We start from the raw sequence: 16,086 nt of genomic DNA on the forward strand, positions 1-16,086 counted from the left end.
CCTTGTAGCTCCACCGACCTACTTCTTCCTCCTATATATACCTACGTACCCCGAAAACATCAGCAGAGAAGCCAAAACCCTATTTCCACCGCCGCAACCTTCTGTACCCGTGAGATCCCATCTTGGGGCCTTTTCCGGCGCTCCGCTGGAGGGGGCATCGATCACGGAAGGCTTCTACATCAACACCATAGCCTCTCCGATGATGTGTGAGTAGTTTACTTCAGACCTTCGGGTCCATAGTTATTAGCTGGATGGCTTCTTCTCTCTCTTTGGATCTCAATACAAAGTTCTCCTCGATTCTCTTGGAGATCTATTCGATGTAATCTTCTTTTGCGGTGTGTTTGTCGAGATCCGATGAATTGTGGGTTTATGATCAAGATTATCTATGAACAATATTTGAATCTCCTCTGAATTCTTTTATGTATGATTGGTTATCTTTGCAAGTCTCTTCGAATTATCAGTTTGGTTTGGCCTACTAGATTTATCTTTCTTGCAATGGGAGCAGTGCTTAGCTTTGGGTTCAATCTTGCGGTGCTCGATCCCAGTGACAGTAGGGGAAACGACACGTATTGTATTGTTGCCATTGAGGATAAAAAGATGGGGTTTATTCGTGTGGAGTAATAGTTGTAGATGCAGGCAGGAGTCGGTCTACTTGTCACGGACGTGATGCCCATATACATGATCATACCTAGATATTCTCATAACTATGCTCAATTCTATCAATTGCTCGACAGTAATTTGTTCACCCACCGTAATACTTATGCTCTTGAGAGAAGACACTAGTGAAACCTATGGCCCCCGGGTCTATGCTCTATCATATTAATCTACTATTATTTCTATTACCGTTTATTTTGCTTTCTTTACTTTTAGTCTTTATTATAAAAATACCAAAAATATTATCTTATCATCTCTATCAGATCTCACTTTTGCAAGTGGCCGTGAAGGGATTGACAACCCCTTTATCGCGTTGGTTGCAAGGTTCTTATTTGTTTGTGTAGGTGCGTGGGACTTGAGCGTGGTCTCCTACTAGATTGATACCTTGGTTCTCAAAAACTGAGGGAAATACTCACGCTACTTTACTGCATCACCCTTTCCTCTTCAAGGGAAAACCAACGCAGTGCTCAAGAGGTAGCAAGAAGGATTTCTGGCGCCGTTGCGGAGGAGTCTACGCACAAGTCAAGACATACCAAGTACCCATCACAAACTCTTATCCCTCGCATTACATTATTTGCCATTTGCCTCTCGTTTTCCTCTCCCCCACTTCACCCTTGCCGTTTTATTCGCCTTCTTTTCCGTTTGCCTCTTTTTGCTTGTCTCTTGTTTCTTGTTGCCTTTATGGCCCTGCCTAGATTTGGTGATCTTCACGTTAAAAGGTTGGAAGAGATTGAAAGCAACGTCAGAAGCTTTATGACTTGACAATTTGAGCATAATAATTTCTTTAGAAATGAGCTTAAGGAACAAAAAGGCTTTATGGAGTACATGAATAAAGAGCTTGATGACATGTCTAAGGAATTTTATGGTTTGAAATCTCAGATTGCTCATCTTTAAAAATTAATAGCCGAAATTTCGGATAAGCAGGTCACCTTAGTTAATAAGATGGCCGCTAAACCGGAAAGTTTTTATGAAAATAAAGATGAAGATCTAAAAGTTATTGATGTGTCTCCTATTAAATATTTGTTTTGCAATATGAATCTTGGTAATGATGGGACTGGAGATGAGTCAACTTTAGTTAAAAGGCGTCCCAATAATTCGGAGTTTTTAGATCATGATGCAAAAATTGGTAAAAGTGGGATTGAAGAGGTTAAAACTTTACATAGCAATGAACCCACTATCTTGGATTTCAAGGAATTTAATTATGATAATTGCTCTTTGATAGATTGTATTTCCTTGTTGCAATCCGTGATAAATTCTCCTCATGCTTATAGTCAAAATAAAGCCTTTACTAAACATATCGTTGATGCTTTGATGCAATCTTATGAAGAAAAACTTGAGTTGGAAGTTTCTATCCCTAGAAAACTTTATGATGAGTGGGAACCTACAATTAAAATTAAAATTAAAGATCATGAATGCTATGCTTTGTGTGATTTGGGTGCTAGTGTTTCCACGATCCCAAAAACTTTGTGTGATTTGCTAGGTTTCCGTGAATTTGATGATTGTTCTTTAAACTTGCATCTTGCGGATTCCACTATCAAGAAACCTATGGGAAGAATTAATGATGTTCTTATTGTTGTAAATAGGAACTATGTCCCCGTAGATTTTATTGTTCTTGATATAGATTGCAATCCTTTATGTCCTATTATTCTTGGTAGACCTTTCCTTAGAACGATTGGTGCAATTATTGATATGAAGGAAGGGAATATTAGATTCCAATTTCCGTTAAGGAAAGGCATGGAACACTTCCCTAGAAATAAGATTAAATTACCTTATGAATCTATTATGAGAGCCACTTATGGATTGCCTACCAAAGATGGCAATACCTAGATATATCCTTACTTTTATGCCTAGCTAGGGGCGTTAAACGATAGCGCTTGTTGGGAGGCAACCCAATTTTATTTTAGTTCCTTGATTTTTGTTCCTGTTTAGTAATAAATCTTTGATCTAGCCTCTGGTTAGATGTGTTTTTATGTTTTAATTAGTGTTTGTGCCAAGTGAAACCTATAGGATCTTCTTGGATGATAGTTATTTGATCTTGCTGAAAATTCCAGAAACTTTCTGTTCACAAAAACAATTGTTTAAAATCACCAGAACGTGATAAAATACTGATTCCCATTGCAGTAGATCAATAAACAAATTATCTAGGTCTTCCTATTTTGGTAGATTTTTCTGAGTTCCAGAAGTTTGCGTTAGATACAGATTACTGCAGACTGTTCTGTTTTTGACAGATTCTGTTTTTCGTGTGCTGTTTTCTTATTTTGATGAATCTATGGCTAGTAAAAGAGCTTATAAACCATAGAGAAGTTGGAATACAGTGGGTTTAACACCAATATAAATAAAGAATGAGTTCATTACAGTACCTTGAAGTGGTGTTTTGTTTTCTTTCGCTAACGGAGCTCACGAGATTTTCTGTTAAGTTTTGTGTTGTGAAGTTTTCAAGTTTTGGGTAAAGATTTGATGGATTATGGAACAAGGATTGGCAAGAGCCTAAGCTTGGGGATTCCCAAGGCACCCCAAGGTAAAATTCAAGTACAACCAAAATCCTGAGCTTGGGGATGCCCCGGAAGGCATCCCCTCTTTCGTCTTCGTCTATCAGTAACTTTACTTAGGGCTATATTTTTATTCACCACATGATATGTGTTTTTCTTGGAGCGTCTTGTATGATTTGAGTCTTTGCTTTTTAGTTTACCACAAACATCCTTGCTGTACACACCTTTTGAGAGAGACACACATGATTCAGAATTTGTTAGAATACTCTATGTGCTTCACTTATATCTTTTGAGCTATATAGTTTTTGCTCTAGTGCTTCACTTATATCTTTTAGAGCACGGTGCTGGTTTTATTTTATAGAAATTATTGATCTCTCATGCTTCACTTATGTTATTTTGAGAGTCTTAAACAGCATGGTAATTTGCTTTATTTGTGAAATTAATCCGAATGTGATAGGGATGAGCATAATAAAAACTTCCATATTGAGTTCATTGAATATCATGAGAAGTTTGATACTTGATAAGTGTTTTGAGATATAAAGGTGGTAATATTAGAGTGTGCTAGTTGAGTAATTGTGAAATTGAGAAATACTTGTGTTAAGGTTGGCAAGTCCCGTAGCATGCACGTATGGTGAAAGTTGTGCGACAATTTTTACACATAAGGTGTTCTTTTATTGCTTTCCTTATGAGTGGCGGTCGGGGACGAGCGATGGTCTTTTCCTACCAATCTATCCCTCTAGGGGCATGCGTAGTAGTACTTTGCTTCAAGGGCTAATAAACTTTTGCAATAAGTATATGAGTTCTTTATGACTAATGTGAGTCCATGGATTATACGCACTCTCAACCTTCCACAATTTTCTAGCCTCTATGGTACCGTGCATTGCCCTTTCTCGCCTTGAGAGTTGGTGCAAACTTTGAAGGAAATATGCCCTAGAGGCAATAATAAAGTTATTATTTATTTCCTTATATCATGATAAATGTTTATTATTCATGCTAGAATTGTATTAACCGGAAACATAATACATGTGTGAATACATAGACAAACAGAGTGTCACTAGTATGCCTCTACTTGACTAGCTCGTTGATCAAAGATGGTTATGTTTCCTAGCCATAGACATGAGTTGTCATTTGATTAACGGGATCACATCATTAGGAGAATGATGTGATTGACTTGACCCATTCCGTTAGCTTAGCACTCGATCGTTTAGTATGTTGCTATTGCTTTCTTCATGACTTATACATGTTCCTATGACTATGAGATTATGCAACTCCCGTTTACCGGAGGAACACTTTGTGTGCTACCAAACTTCACAACATAACTGGGTGATTATAAAGGTGCTCTACAGGTGTCTCCGAAGGTACTTGTTGGGTTGGCGTATTTCGAGATTAGGATTTGTCACTCCGATTGTCGGAGAGGTATCTCTGGGCCCTCTCGGTAATGCACATCACTCAAGCCTTGCAAGCATTGCAACTAATGAGTTAGTTGTGGGATGATGTATTACGAAACGAGTAAAGAGACTTGCCGGTAACGAGATTGAACTAGGTATTGAGATACCGACGATCGAATCTCGGGCAAGTAACATACCGATGACAAAGGGAACAACGTATGTTGTTATGCGGTCTGGCCGATAAAGATCTTCGTAGAATATGTGGGAGCCAATATGAGCATCCAGGTTCCGCTATTGGTTATTGACCGGAGACGTGTCTCAGTCATGTCTACATAGTTCTCGAACCCGTAGGGTCCGCACGCTTAACGTTTCGATGACAGTTATATTATGACTTTATATGTTTTGATGTACCGAAGGTTGTTTGGAGTCCCGGATTTGATCACGGACACGACGAGGAGTCTCGAAATGGTCGAGACATGAAGATTGATATATTGGAAGCCTATATTTGGATATCGGAAGTGTTCCGGGTGAAATCGGGATTTTACCGGAGTACTGAGGGGTTACCGGAACCCCCCGGGGGCTTAATGGGCCATAGTGGGCCTTTGTGGAGAAGAGGAGAGGCGGCCAGGGCAGGGCCGCGCGCCCCTCCCCCTAGTCCGAATAGGACAAGAAGAGGGGGGCGGCGCCCCCCCCTTTCCTTCCTCTCTCCCTCCTCTTTCCCCTCCACTCCTAATCCAACTAGGAAAAGGGAGGGAGTCCTACTCCCGGTGGGAGTAGGACTCCACCTGGCGCGCCCCTCCTGGCCGGCCGCACCTCCCCCCTTGCTCCTTTATATACGGGGGCAGGGGGCACCCTAGAGACACAACAATTGATCGTTTGATCTTTTAGCCGTGTGCGGTGCCCCCCTCCACCATAGTCCACCTCGATAATACTGTAGCGGTGCTTAGGCGAAGCCCTGCGTCGGTAGAACATCATCATCGTCACCACATCGTCGTGCTGACGAAACTCTCCCTCAACAGTCGGCTGGATCGGAGTTCGAGGGATGTCATCGGGCTCAACGTGTGCTGAACTCGGAGGTGTCGTGCGTTCGGTACTTGATCGGTCGGATCGTGAAGACGTACGACTACATCAACCGCGTTGTGCTAACGCTTCCGCTTTCGGTCTACGAGGGTACGTGGACAACACTCTGCCCTCTCGTTGCTATGCATCACCATGATCCTGCGCGTGCGTAGGAATTTTTTTGAAATTACTGCGTTCCCCAACAAACTTCGTCGGTGCATCCAAACCCCGTGATATGATACGTCTATCACACATAAACCTCCTTATATCTTCCTCAAAGCAGCCACCATACCTACCTATCATGGCATTTCCATAGCCATTCCGAGATATATTGCCATGCAGCTTACCACCGTTCTGTTTATTATGACACGCTCCATCATTGTCATATTGCTTTGCATGATCATGTAGTTGACATCGTATTCGTGGCAAAGCCACCTTTCATAATTTTTTATACATGTCACTCTTGATTCATTGCATATCCCGGTACACCGCCGGAGGCATTCACATAGAGTCATATTTTGTTCTAAGAGTTGAGTTGTAATTCTTGAGTTGTAAGTAATAAAAGTGTGATGATCATCATTATTAGAGCATTGTCCCATGTGAGGAAAGGATGATGGAGACTATTATTCCCCCACAAGTCGGGATGAGATTCTGGACTAAAAAAAAGGAGGCCAAAGAAAAAAAAGGCCCAACAAAAAAAGGAGAAAAAGAAAAAATAAAAAATGAGAGAAAAAGAGAGAAGGGACAATGTTACTATCCCTTTTCCACACTTGTGCTTCAAAGTAGCACCGTGATCTTCATGATAGAGAGTCTCCTATGTTGTCACTTTCATATACTAGTGGGAATTTTTCATTATAGAACTTGGCTTGTATATTCCAATGATGGCCTTCCTCAAAATGCCCTAGGTCTTCGTGAGCAAGCAAGTTGGATGCACACCCACTTAGTTTCTTTTGTTGAGCTTTCATATATTTATAGCTCTAATGCATCTGTCGCATGGTGATCCCTACTCCTCTCATTGACATCAATCGATGGGCATCTCCATAGCCTATTGATTAGCCGCGTCAGTGTGAGACTTTCTACCTTTTTGTCTTCTCACATAACCCCCATCATTATACTTTATTCCACCCATAGGGCTATATCCATGACTTGCGCTCATGTATTGAGTAAGGGTTGAAAAGGCTGAAGCGCGTTAAAAATTATGAACCAATTGATCGGCTTGTCATCGGGGTTATGCATGATGAGAATGTTTTGTGTGACGAAATTGAAGCATGGCCTAACTATATGATTTTGTAGGGATGAGCTTTCTTTGGCTATGTTATTTTGATAAGACATAATTGCTTGGTTAGCATGTTTGAAGTATTATTGTTTTTATGTCAACATTAAACTTTTATCTTGAATCTTTCGGATCTAAATATTCATGCCACAATAAAAAGAATTACATTGAAAATTATGCTAAGAAGCATTCCACATCAAAAATTCTGTTTTTTTTATCATTTACCTACTCGAGACCGAGCAGGAATTAAGCTTGGGGATGCTTGATACGTCTCCAACGTATCTGTAATATTTGATTGTTCCATGCTATTATATTATCTGTTTTGGATGTTCAATGGGCTTTATTATACACTTCTATATTATTTTTGGGACTAACCTATTAACCGAAGGCCCATCCCAATTGTTGTTTTTTGCCTATTTCAGTGTTTCGAAGGAAAGGAATATCAAACGGGGTCCAAACGAAATGAAACCTTCGGGAACGTGATTTTCTGAACAAACGTGATCCAGAGGACTTGGAGTGGACTTCAAGCAATCAACGAGGAAGCCACGAGGCAGGGGGCGCGCCTACCCCCCCTGGGCGCGCCCTCCACCCTCATGGGCCCCTCGTAGCTCCACCGACCTACTTCTTCCTCCTGTATATACCTACATACCCCGAAAACATCAGCGGAGGAGCCAAAACCCTATTTCCACCGCCGCAACCTTCTGTACCTGTGAGATCCCATCTTGGGGCCTTTTCCGGCGCTCCGCCGAAGAGGGCATCGATCACGGAGGGCTTCTACACCAACACCATAGCCTCTCCGATGATGTGTGAGTAGTTTACTTCAGACCTTCGGGTCCATAGTTATTAGCTAGATGCCTTCTTCTCTCTCTTTGGATCTCAATACAAAGTTCTCCTCGATTCTCTTGGAGATCTATTTGATGTAATCTTCTTTTGCGGTGTGTTTGTCGAGATCCAATGAATTGTGGGTTTATGATCAAGATTATCTATGAACAATATTTGAATCTCCTCTGAATTCTTTTATGGATGATCTATTATCTTTGCAAGTCTCTTCGAATTATCAGTTTGGTTTGGCCTACTAGATTGATCTTTCTTGCAATGGGAGAAGTGCTTAGCTTTGGGTTCAATCTTGCGGTGCTCGATTCCAGTGACAGTAGGGGAAACGACACGTATTGTATTGTTGCCATCGAGGATAAAAAGATGGGGTTTATATAATATTGCATGAGTTTATCCCTCTACATCATGTCATCTTGCTTAAAGCGTTACTCCATTCTTATGAACTTAATACTCTAGATGCATGCTGGATAGCGGTCGATGTGTGGAGTAATAGTAGTAGATGCAGGCAGGAGTCGGTCTACTTGTCACGGACATGATGCCTATATACATGATCATACCTAGATATTCTCATAACTATGCTAATTCCATCAATTGCTCGACAGTAATTTGTTCACCCACCGTAATACTTATGCTCTTGAGAGAAGCCACTAGTGAAACCTATGGCCCCGGGGTCTATGCTCTATCATATTAATCTACGTTATTTCTATTACCATTTATTTTGCTTTCTTTACTTTTAGTCTTTATCATAAAAATACCAAAAATATTATCTTATCATCTCAATCAGATCTCACTTTTGCAAGTGGCCGTGAAGGGATTGACAACCCCTTTATCGCGTTGGTTGCAAGGTTCTTATTTGTTTGTGTAGGTGCGTGGGACTTGAGCGTGGTCTCCTACTGGATTGATACCTTGGTTCTCAAAAACTGAGGGAAATACTTACGCTACTTTACTGCATCACCCTTTCCTCTCAAGGGAAAACCAATGCAGTGCTCAAGAGGTAGCACGACCCCTATCCTCAGCGCTCGGGTGGCCGAGGCCATGGGCGCGGGCGTGGTGGCGGCAACGGAACGCGTTCGTAGACCCCAAGGTGCCAGATCTGCGGGAAGCCCGGACACACAGCAAAAGATTGCTGGTACCGGTATGACGATGATGATGATTCTCAAGATGATGACAAGGTAGCTGCCGCCGCTGACGTTTCCTACGGTATTGACACCAACTGGTACGTTGATAGCGGGGCCACAAACCACATCACGAATGAGCTTGAGAATGTAACCATGAAGGAAAAATACCACGGAAAAGATCAAATCCTTACTGCCAGCGGAGAAGGTATGGGAATAAGTCACATTGGTCATTCTATATTTCGTACCCCTAGTCGCAAACTACACATTAATAAAATCTTGCATGTCCCTAGTGCACACAAAAATATTCTTTCCGTCCATAGAATTCCCATTGATAATCATGTTTTCCTCGAATTTCATCCTTTTTTCTTTTTGATCAAGGATCAGGCAACGAGGAAAATCCTCTATCGAGGTAGATGTGTTCGAGGGCTCTACCCGTTGATTCCGGAGTTTAGAAGATTCAATAAACAAGCTTGTTGTGCTATCAAGCTTTCGTCCACACGATGGCACGATCATTTAGGACATGCCTCTTTTTCTTTAGTTGAAAAGTTGCTTAGGAAAAAAAGCTCTCGTTTGTTGGTGAGCGTCATGTTGAAACTATTTGTGATTCATGTCAACGAGCTAAAAGTCATCAATTGACGTATCCCATCTCAACTAGTATTTCTAACAAACCGTTGCAACTCATTTTTTCTAATGTTTGGGGTCTAGCCCCCACCTCTGTTGGTAGACATACATATTACGTCAGTTTTTGATGACCATTGTAAATTTTCGTGGATCTATCTCCTCAAAAAGAGATCAGATGTGTTTCAAGTTTTCCGAAACTTTCAAGCTCTTGTTGAACGCAAGTTTGATAGCAAAATTATCGCTGTACAATCCGATTGGGGAGGGGAATACGAAAAGCTAAATTCCTTCTTCCAAAAGCTTGGCATCTCTCACCACGTGTCATGCCCGCATGCTCACCAACAAAACGGTTCCGCTGAACGCAAGCACAAGCACATTGTTGAGGTTGGCCTTGCCCTTTTGGCAGGTGCCTCCATGCCTCTTAAGTTTTGGGACGAAGCGTTTCTCACAGCTGTTCACATTATCAACATGCTACCCAGTCGAGTTGAAAGTGCAACTATCCCTGGGTGGTTTTGGTAATTACTAACAACATATAGCTCATTGAACTAATGCTATTCAAAGATGATCATTTCAGAAAGTTCAGTGATTGGCATGGCATGGATTAGGAATGTGGACCCCTCAAAATGCTAAGGACACATATTGGATCAAGCTCAAGACTCTACATTTTCATTTTAGTGATCCAAGATCACATTGAGTCCATAGAAAAATCCAATACTATTAAAAGGGGATGAGGTGTTGCTTAATGGCTTGCTTGCTCAAAATGCTTAGTGATATGATCCAAAAACCCTCAACCACTTTCTCATATCCACATATGTCCCAAACCAAAAGTCAAACTCGGCCCTACCGATTTGATCTATCTGGTGCCACCGAGTTCATTTGACATAGCCACTGCCAGAAACCCTAGTCACTTTGGTCTCACTCATAGGGATCTCGGTCGCACCGAGATGGGATTACAAACTCTCGGTTTCCCTTCGTAACGTTTCGGTCTAAGCGAGATGAGCGATCGGTCCCACCGAGTCCACGATGCAAACTCTCTGTTTCCCCTTCGTAACATTTCGGTCTCATCGAAATGAGAGAATCGGTCCCACTGTTTTGCCTGACCAACTCTCTGGTTAGCTTATTACCAAAGTCGGTCCCACTGAGTTTGAGTAATCGGTCTCACCAAGATTACGTTATGCCCTAACCCTAATGAAATCGGTCCCACCGAGTTGACATGTCGGTCCCATCGAAAAGCCTAACGTTCACATTTTGAACCGAATCGGTCTGACCGAGTTTTCCGATTCGGTCCCACCGAGTTTGGTGAATTGTGTGTAACGGTTAGATTTTGTGTGGAGGCTATATATACCCCTCCACCCACTCTTCATTCATGGAGAAAGCCATCAGAACATACCTACACTTCCAGCATACATTTTCTGAGAGAGAACCACCTACTCATGTGTCGAGACCAAGATATTCCATTCCAACCACAAGAATCTTGATCTCTAGCCTTCCCCAAGTTGCTTTCCACTCATATCATCTTTCCACCAAATCCAAATCTGTGAGAGAGAGTTGAGTGTTGGGGAGACTACCATTTGAAGCACAAGAGCAAGGAGTTCATCATCAACACACCATCTATTACCTTTTGGAGAGTGGTGTCTCCTAGATTGGTCAGGTGTCACTTGGGAGCCTCCGTCAAGATTGTGGAGTTGAACCAAGGAGTTTGTACGGGCAAGGAGATCGCCTACTTCGTGAAGATCTACCCTAGTGAGGCAAGTCCTTCGTGGGCGATGGCCATGGTGGGATAGACAAGGTTGCTTCTTCGTGGACCCTTCGTGGGTGGAGCCCTCCGTGGACTCGCGCAACCGTTACCCTTCGTGGGTTGAAGTCTCCATCAACGTGGATGTACGATAGCACCACCTATCGGAACCACGGAAAAAATCTCCGCGTCTAAATTGCGTTTGCTCCCTCCAAACTCCTCCCTTTACCTTCATGTGCAATGTTTTACATCCGCTTCTATACTCTTAGACTTGCATGTGTAGGTTGATTGCTTGACTTGTGCTAAGTTGCTATAACCTGCCAAGACATAAAATTGGGAAAAATATAGATTTTTATTTGGTCAAGTAGTCTAATCACCCGGCCTCTAGACATACTTTCGATCCTACAAGTGGTATCAGAGCTTTGGTCTCCATTTGCCTTGATTTCCATAGCTTTTAGTGATCATAGCCTTGGTTTCACAACCTAGGAGAGTATGGCGTCTAGCGAGGGAAATTACCACCATAGAGGTTGATACGTCCATTTTGCATCATGCTTTTATATCGATATTTATTGCATTATGGGCTATTATTACACATTATGTCACCATACTTATGCCTATTCTCTCTTATTTTACAAGGTTTACACGAAGAGGGAGAATGCCGGCAGGTGGAATTCTGGGCTTGAAAAGGAGGAAATATTAGATACCTATTCTGCACAAATCCAAAAGTCCTGAAACTTCACGGAGGCACGTTTTGGAATTGATAAAAAATATTGGCGAAAGAATCAACCAGAGGGGCCCCACACCCTGGCTACGAGGGTCGGGGCGCGCCCCCTGTCTCGTGGGCCCCCTGCCAGGCCTCCGGTGTCCATCTTCTGCTATATGAAGTCTTTCATCCTGGAAAAAATCAGAAGCAAGCTTTTGGGACGAAACACCGCCGCCATGAGGCGGAACCAATCTAGGGCTCCGACGGAGCTGTTCTGCCGGGGAAACATCCCTCCGGGAGGGGGAAATCATCACCATTGTCATCACTATCGATCCTCTCAGTGGGAGGGGGTCAATCTCCATCAACATCTTCACCAGCACCATCTCCTCTAAAACCCTAGTTCATCTCTTGTATCCAATCTTTGTCCCAAAACCTCAGATTGGTACCTGTGGGTTGCTAGTAGTGTTGATTACTCCTTGTAGTTGATGCTAGTTGGTTTATTTGGTGGAAGATCATATGTTCACATCCTCTATGCATATTAATACCTCTCTGATTATGAACATGAATATGATTTGTGAGTAGTTACGTTTGTTCCTGAGGACATGGGAGAAGTCTTGCTATAAGTAGTCATGTCAATTTCGTATTCGTTCGATATTTTGATGAGATGTATGTTGTCTTTCCTCTAGTGGTGTTATGTGAATGTCGACTACATGACACTTCACCATTGTTTGGGCCTAGAGGAAGGCATTTGGAAGTAATAAGTAGATGATGGGTTGCTAGAGTGACAGAAGGTTAAACCCTAGTTTATGCATTGCTTCGTAAGGGGCTGATTTGGATCCATATGTTTCATGCTATGGTTAGGTTTACCTTAATACTACATTTGTAGTTGTGGATGCTTGCAATAGGGGTTAATCATAAGTGGGATGCTTGTCCAAGGAAGGGCACTACCCAAGCACTGGTCCACCCACATATCAAATTATCAAAGTAACGAACGTGAATCATATGAGCGTGATGAAAACTAGCTTGACGATAATTCCCATGTGTCCTAGGGAGCGTTTTCCTTCATATAAGAGTTTGTCCAGGCTTGTCCTTTGCTACAAAAAGGATTGGGCCATCTTGCTGCACCTTATTTACTTTCATTACTTGTTGCCCGTTACAAATTACCTTATCACAAAACTATCTGTTACCGATAATTTCAGTGCTTGTAGAGAATATCTTACTAAAAACCGCTTGTCATTTCCTTCTGCTCCTCGTTGGGTTCAACACTCTTACTTATCGAAAGGACTACGATAGATCCCCTACACCTGTGGGTCATCAAGACTCTTTTCTGGCGCCATTGCCGGGGAGTGAAGCGCCTTTGGTAAGTGGAATTTGGTAAGGAAAAACTTATATAGTGTGCTGAAATTTACTGTCACTTGTTACTATGGAAAGTAATCCTTTGAGGGGCTTGTTCGGGGTATCTTCACCCCGACCAGTAGAGAAAAGAGTTGATCCTCAACCTACTGAACCTACTGAAAATGTTTACTTTGAAATTCCTTCGGGTATGATAGAGAAACTGCTAGCTAAGCCTTTTACAGGAGATGGAACATTGCATCCCGATTTGCACCTAATATATGTGGATGAAGTTTGTGGATTATTTAAGCTTGCAGGTATGCCCGAGGATGTTATCAAGAAGAAGATCTTCCCTTTATCTTTGAAGGGAAAGGCATTGACATGGTTTAGGCTATGTGATGGGATCATGGAACTACAACCGATTGAAATTGGAATTTCATCAGAAGTTTTATCCTATGCATCTTGTACATCGTGATCATAATTATATATATAATTTTTGGCCTCGTGAAGGAGAAAGCATTGCTCAAGCTTGGGGGAGGCTTAAGTCAATGTTATACTCATGCCCCGATCATGAGCTCTCAAGAGAAATTATTATTCAAAAATTTTATGCTCGGCTTTCTCTCAATAATCGCTCAATTATCGATACTTCTTGTACTGGTTCCTTTATGATGAAGACTATTGAATTCAAATGGGATCTATTGGAAAGAATTAAATGCAACTCTGAAGATTGGGATCTCGACGAAGGTAAGGAGTCAGGTATAACACCTAAGTTTGATTGTGTTAAATCTTTTATGGATACCGATGTTTTCCGTGAATTTATGTAACATCCCAAATTTTCAATTTGGAATGTTTTACAATTATTAGCTAAGCATCTATGCATTTTGATTGAAATTGAGTGGCATTTGAAAATTTCAGAGGCAGTTGAGTTTTTTGTTGTGAATTTGAACTTGATTTGGCATTGAAATTTATTTCAAATATCCCTGACAAATACTTGATCAAAAGTATGAGAGGAGCTAACATGACACTCCAAAAAAATGTTGGAAGAAAAGTATTGCCAAAAAGTTTGAATTTAAATTTGAATTTTATTTGGGATTTCCAGAAAATTGTTTTTTTTTAGTTTGAGATTTGCCCCTGGAAAAATGTCCATGTTGTAGGATTAATTCCCCTGAGAATTTTGATATATATATGTCCTATATAAAAATAATATATATTTTTATATGTTTTCTCTTCTCTCTAATTCAAAAAAAAAGAGGCAAAGCCCCAGGCGCCAGCCAGGCCAACCGGCCCAGCCAGCAGGGCAGGCACCAGCCCGCCAGCGCCCGAGCCACGGGCCAGTAGGCCGCCAGGCGAGGCGAGCGCTCGATCCCCACGCTCCCTTCGCTCGATCCCCTCACGTAACTCCCCCTCCCTCACGTAATCCCCTCTATCAATTTTTTTCCCTCTGATCGCTGGACCCCACAGCATCATCTCCTTTGTCCCGATACTCCCGTGCCCGTATCTCGCTCCGTTCGACGCCGGCAGCGTCCGCCCCTCTCCAAAACCCTAGCTAAAGCCTTCCCCTCGCCCAAGTAACACGTCCTATAAGTAGCCCTACCCGTCCTCTCGCGATCCCCTTTAAAAAACCCTCTCTAAAACCCTCCCCAGCCGCCACCATCTCCGTTCCGATCTCGCCCCAGCCACCGAAGTTCACCGCCGTTCTGCTTCACCGGTGAGCATCCCCAGCCTCTCTAACCTCTGCTATCGGTCTAGCCCGACCTCACAAAGCTTTTTGACATGTTTTTGTTCGTCTTCGTCATCTACAGAGGCCACTCCCAACCCCGCATGCTCCACCGGAGCACCGAGCTCCACCGTCTCGTCTTCGTCGTCTCCGCCGTCCCCGACATCCCCTCAGCTCACCGTCCACAGAAAATCGGACGCCCCCGAACACCCGCATCACCTGGACATCCTCGCCGACGCCGCCGACGACCGGAGCCCCGCCGCCCACCGGCCTCTTCTTCCCTGCCACGCCCGTTTCCTCTCTGTAAGCACGAGCGCTCCTCTATTTTTTTTCTTTTAGATCGAACCGTTAGATCGGTTTAGTAACTCGCTTTTTTATTGGTTTTAGTGTACGGTTTTTTTAGGTTTAGATTTAAACCGGTTCACTGGTTTCTTTTAGTTATACACTGTACGCGTATGTTAGTTAACGACCGGGCACGGTTTAGTTTCAGATCGCACCACCCCGAGCCCAATAGCGCCCATTAGTTTTTTTTCTGTTATTTACGTTCTGTTTTAAAAACAGAAAAGTTCCAATCTTGTAAAATCGGTTTCTCTTAGGTTTTTTTAATATTTTTAGTTGATTCTTTTTTTGTTAGTTTGCAAATTTGTTGTAGTTTCTGTAGAAAATATGTTTAGCCATGTTTAAATTATTAGAAATAGTTTTATATTAGATTTAGACTGATTAGTTTTTCTGCCATAAATTGAGTTAGGATTATTATTTTTTAGTGATTCTTTTTTCTACTGCTTAGTTTTCCATGCCTAGCAGTAGGAACTTGTTTGGGTATTTTTTAGATTTAATAAACAATTAGTTTTATGTCGAAATCAAGTTTTTCTTGTTTATTTAGCTAGCTACTGTTTTCCTACTGTTCTAGTTAGTAAATAATTTTATCTTTATTATGTTATAGTTTATTTTAGATTAGTTTCTGTAGCTACAGAGGAGGAACTTTTATTTACGGTAGAATAAAAAAATTTATTTTATTTTCTTTGCTAGGATTGTTTTAGGCATAATAGGAGTTCTATAATAGCTTTTGATGTGATTCTTTTTGCTACTAGTTTGTATGATGTTTTCCCTTCTGTTAGTTAGCAAAACCAATGCTTAGGTTCTGGTAAGAAAAGTTTTAGTTGTGT

Source organism: Triticum aestivum, chromosome 5D (assembly GCF_018294505.1).
Source record: "Triticum aestivum cultivar Chinese Spring chromosome 5D, IWGSC CS RefSeq v2.1, whole genome shotgun sequence".
NCBI lineage: Eukaryota > Viridiplantae > Streptophyta > Magnoliopsida > Poales > Poaceae > Triticum > Triticum aestivum.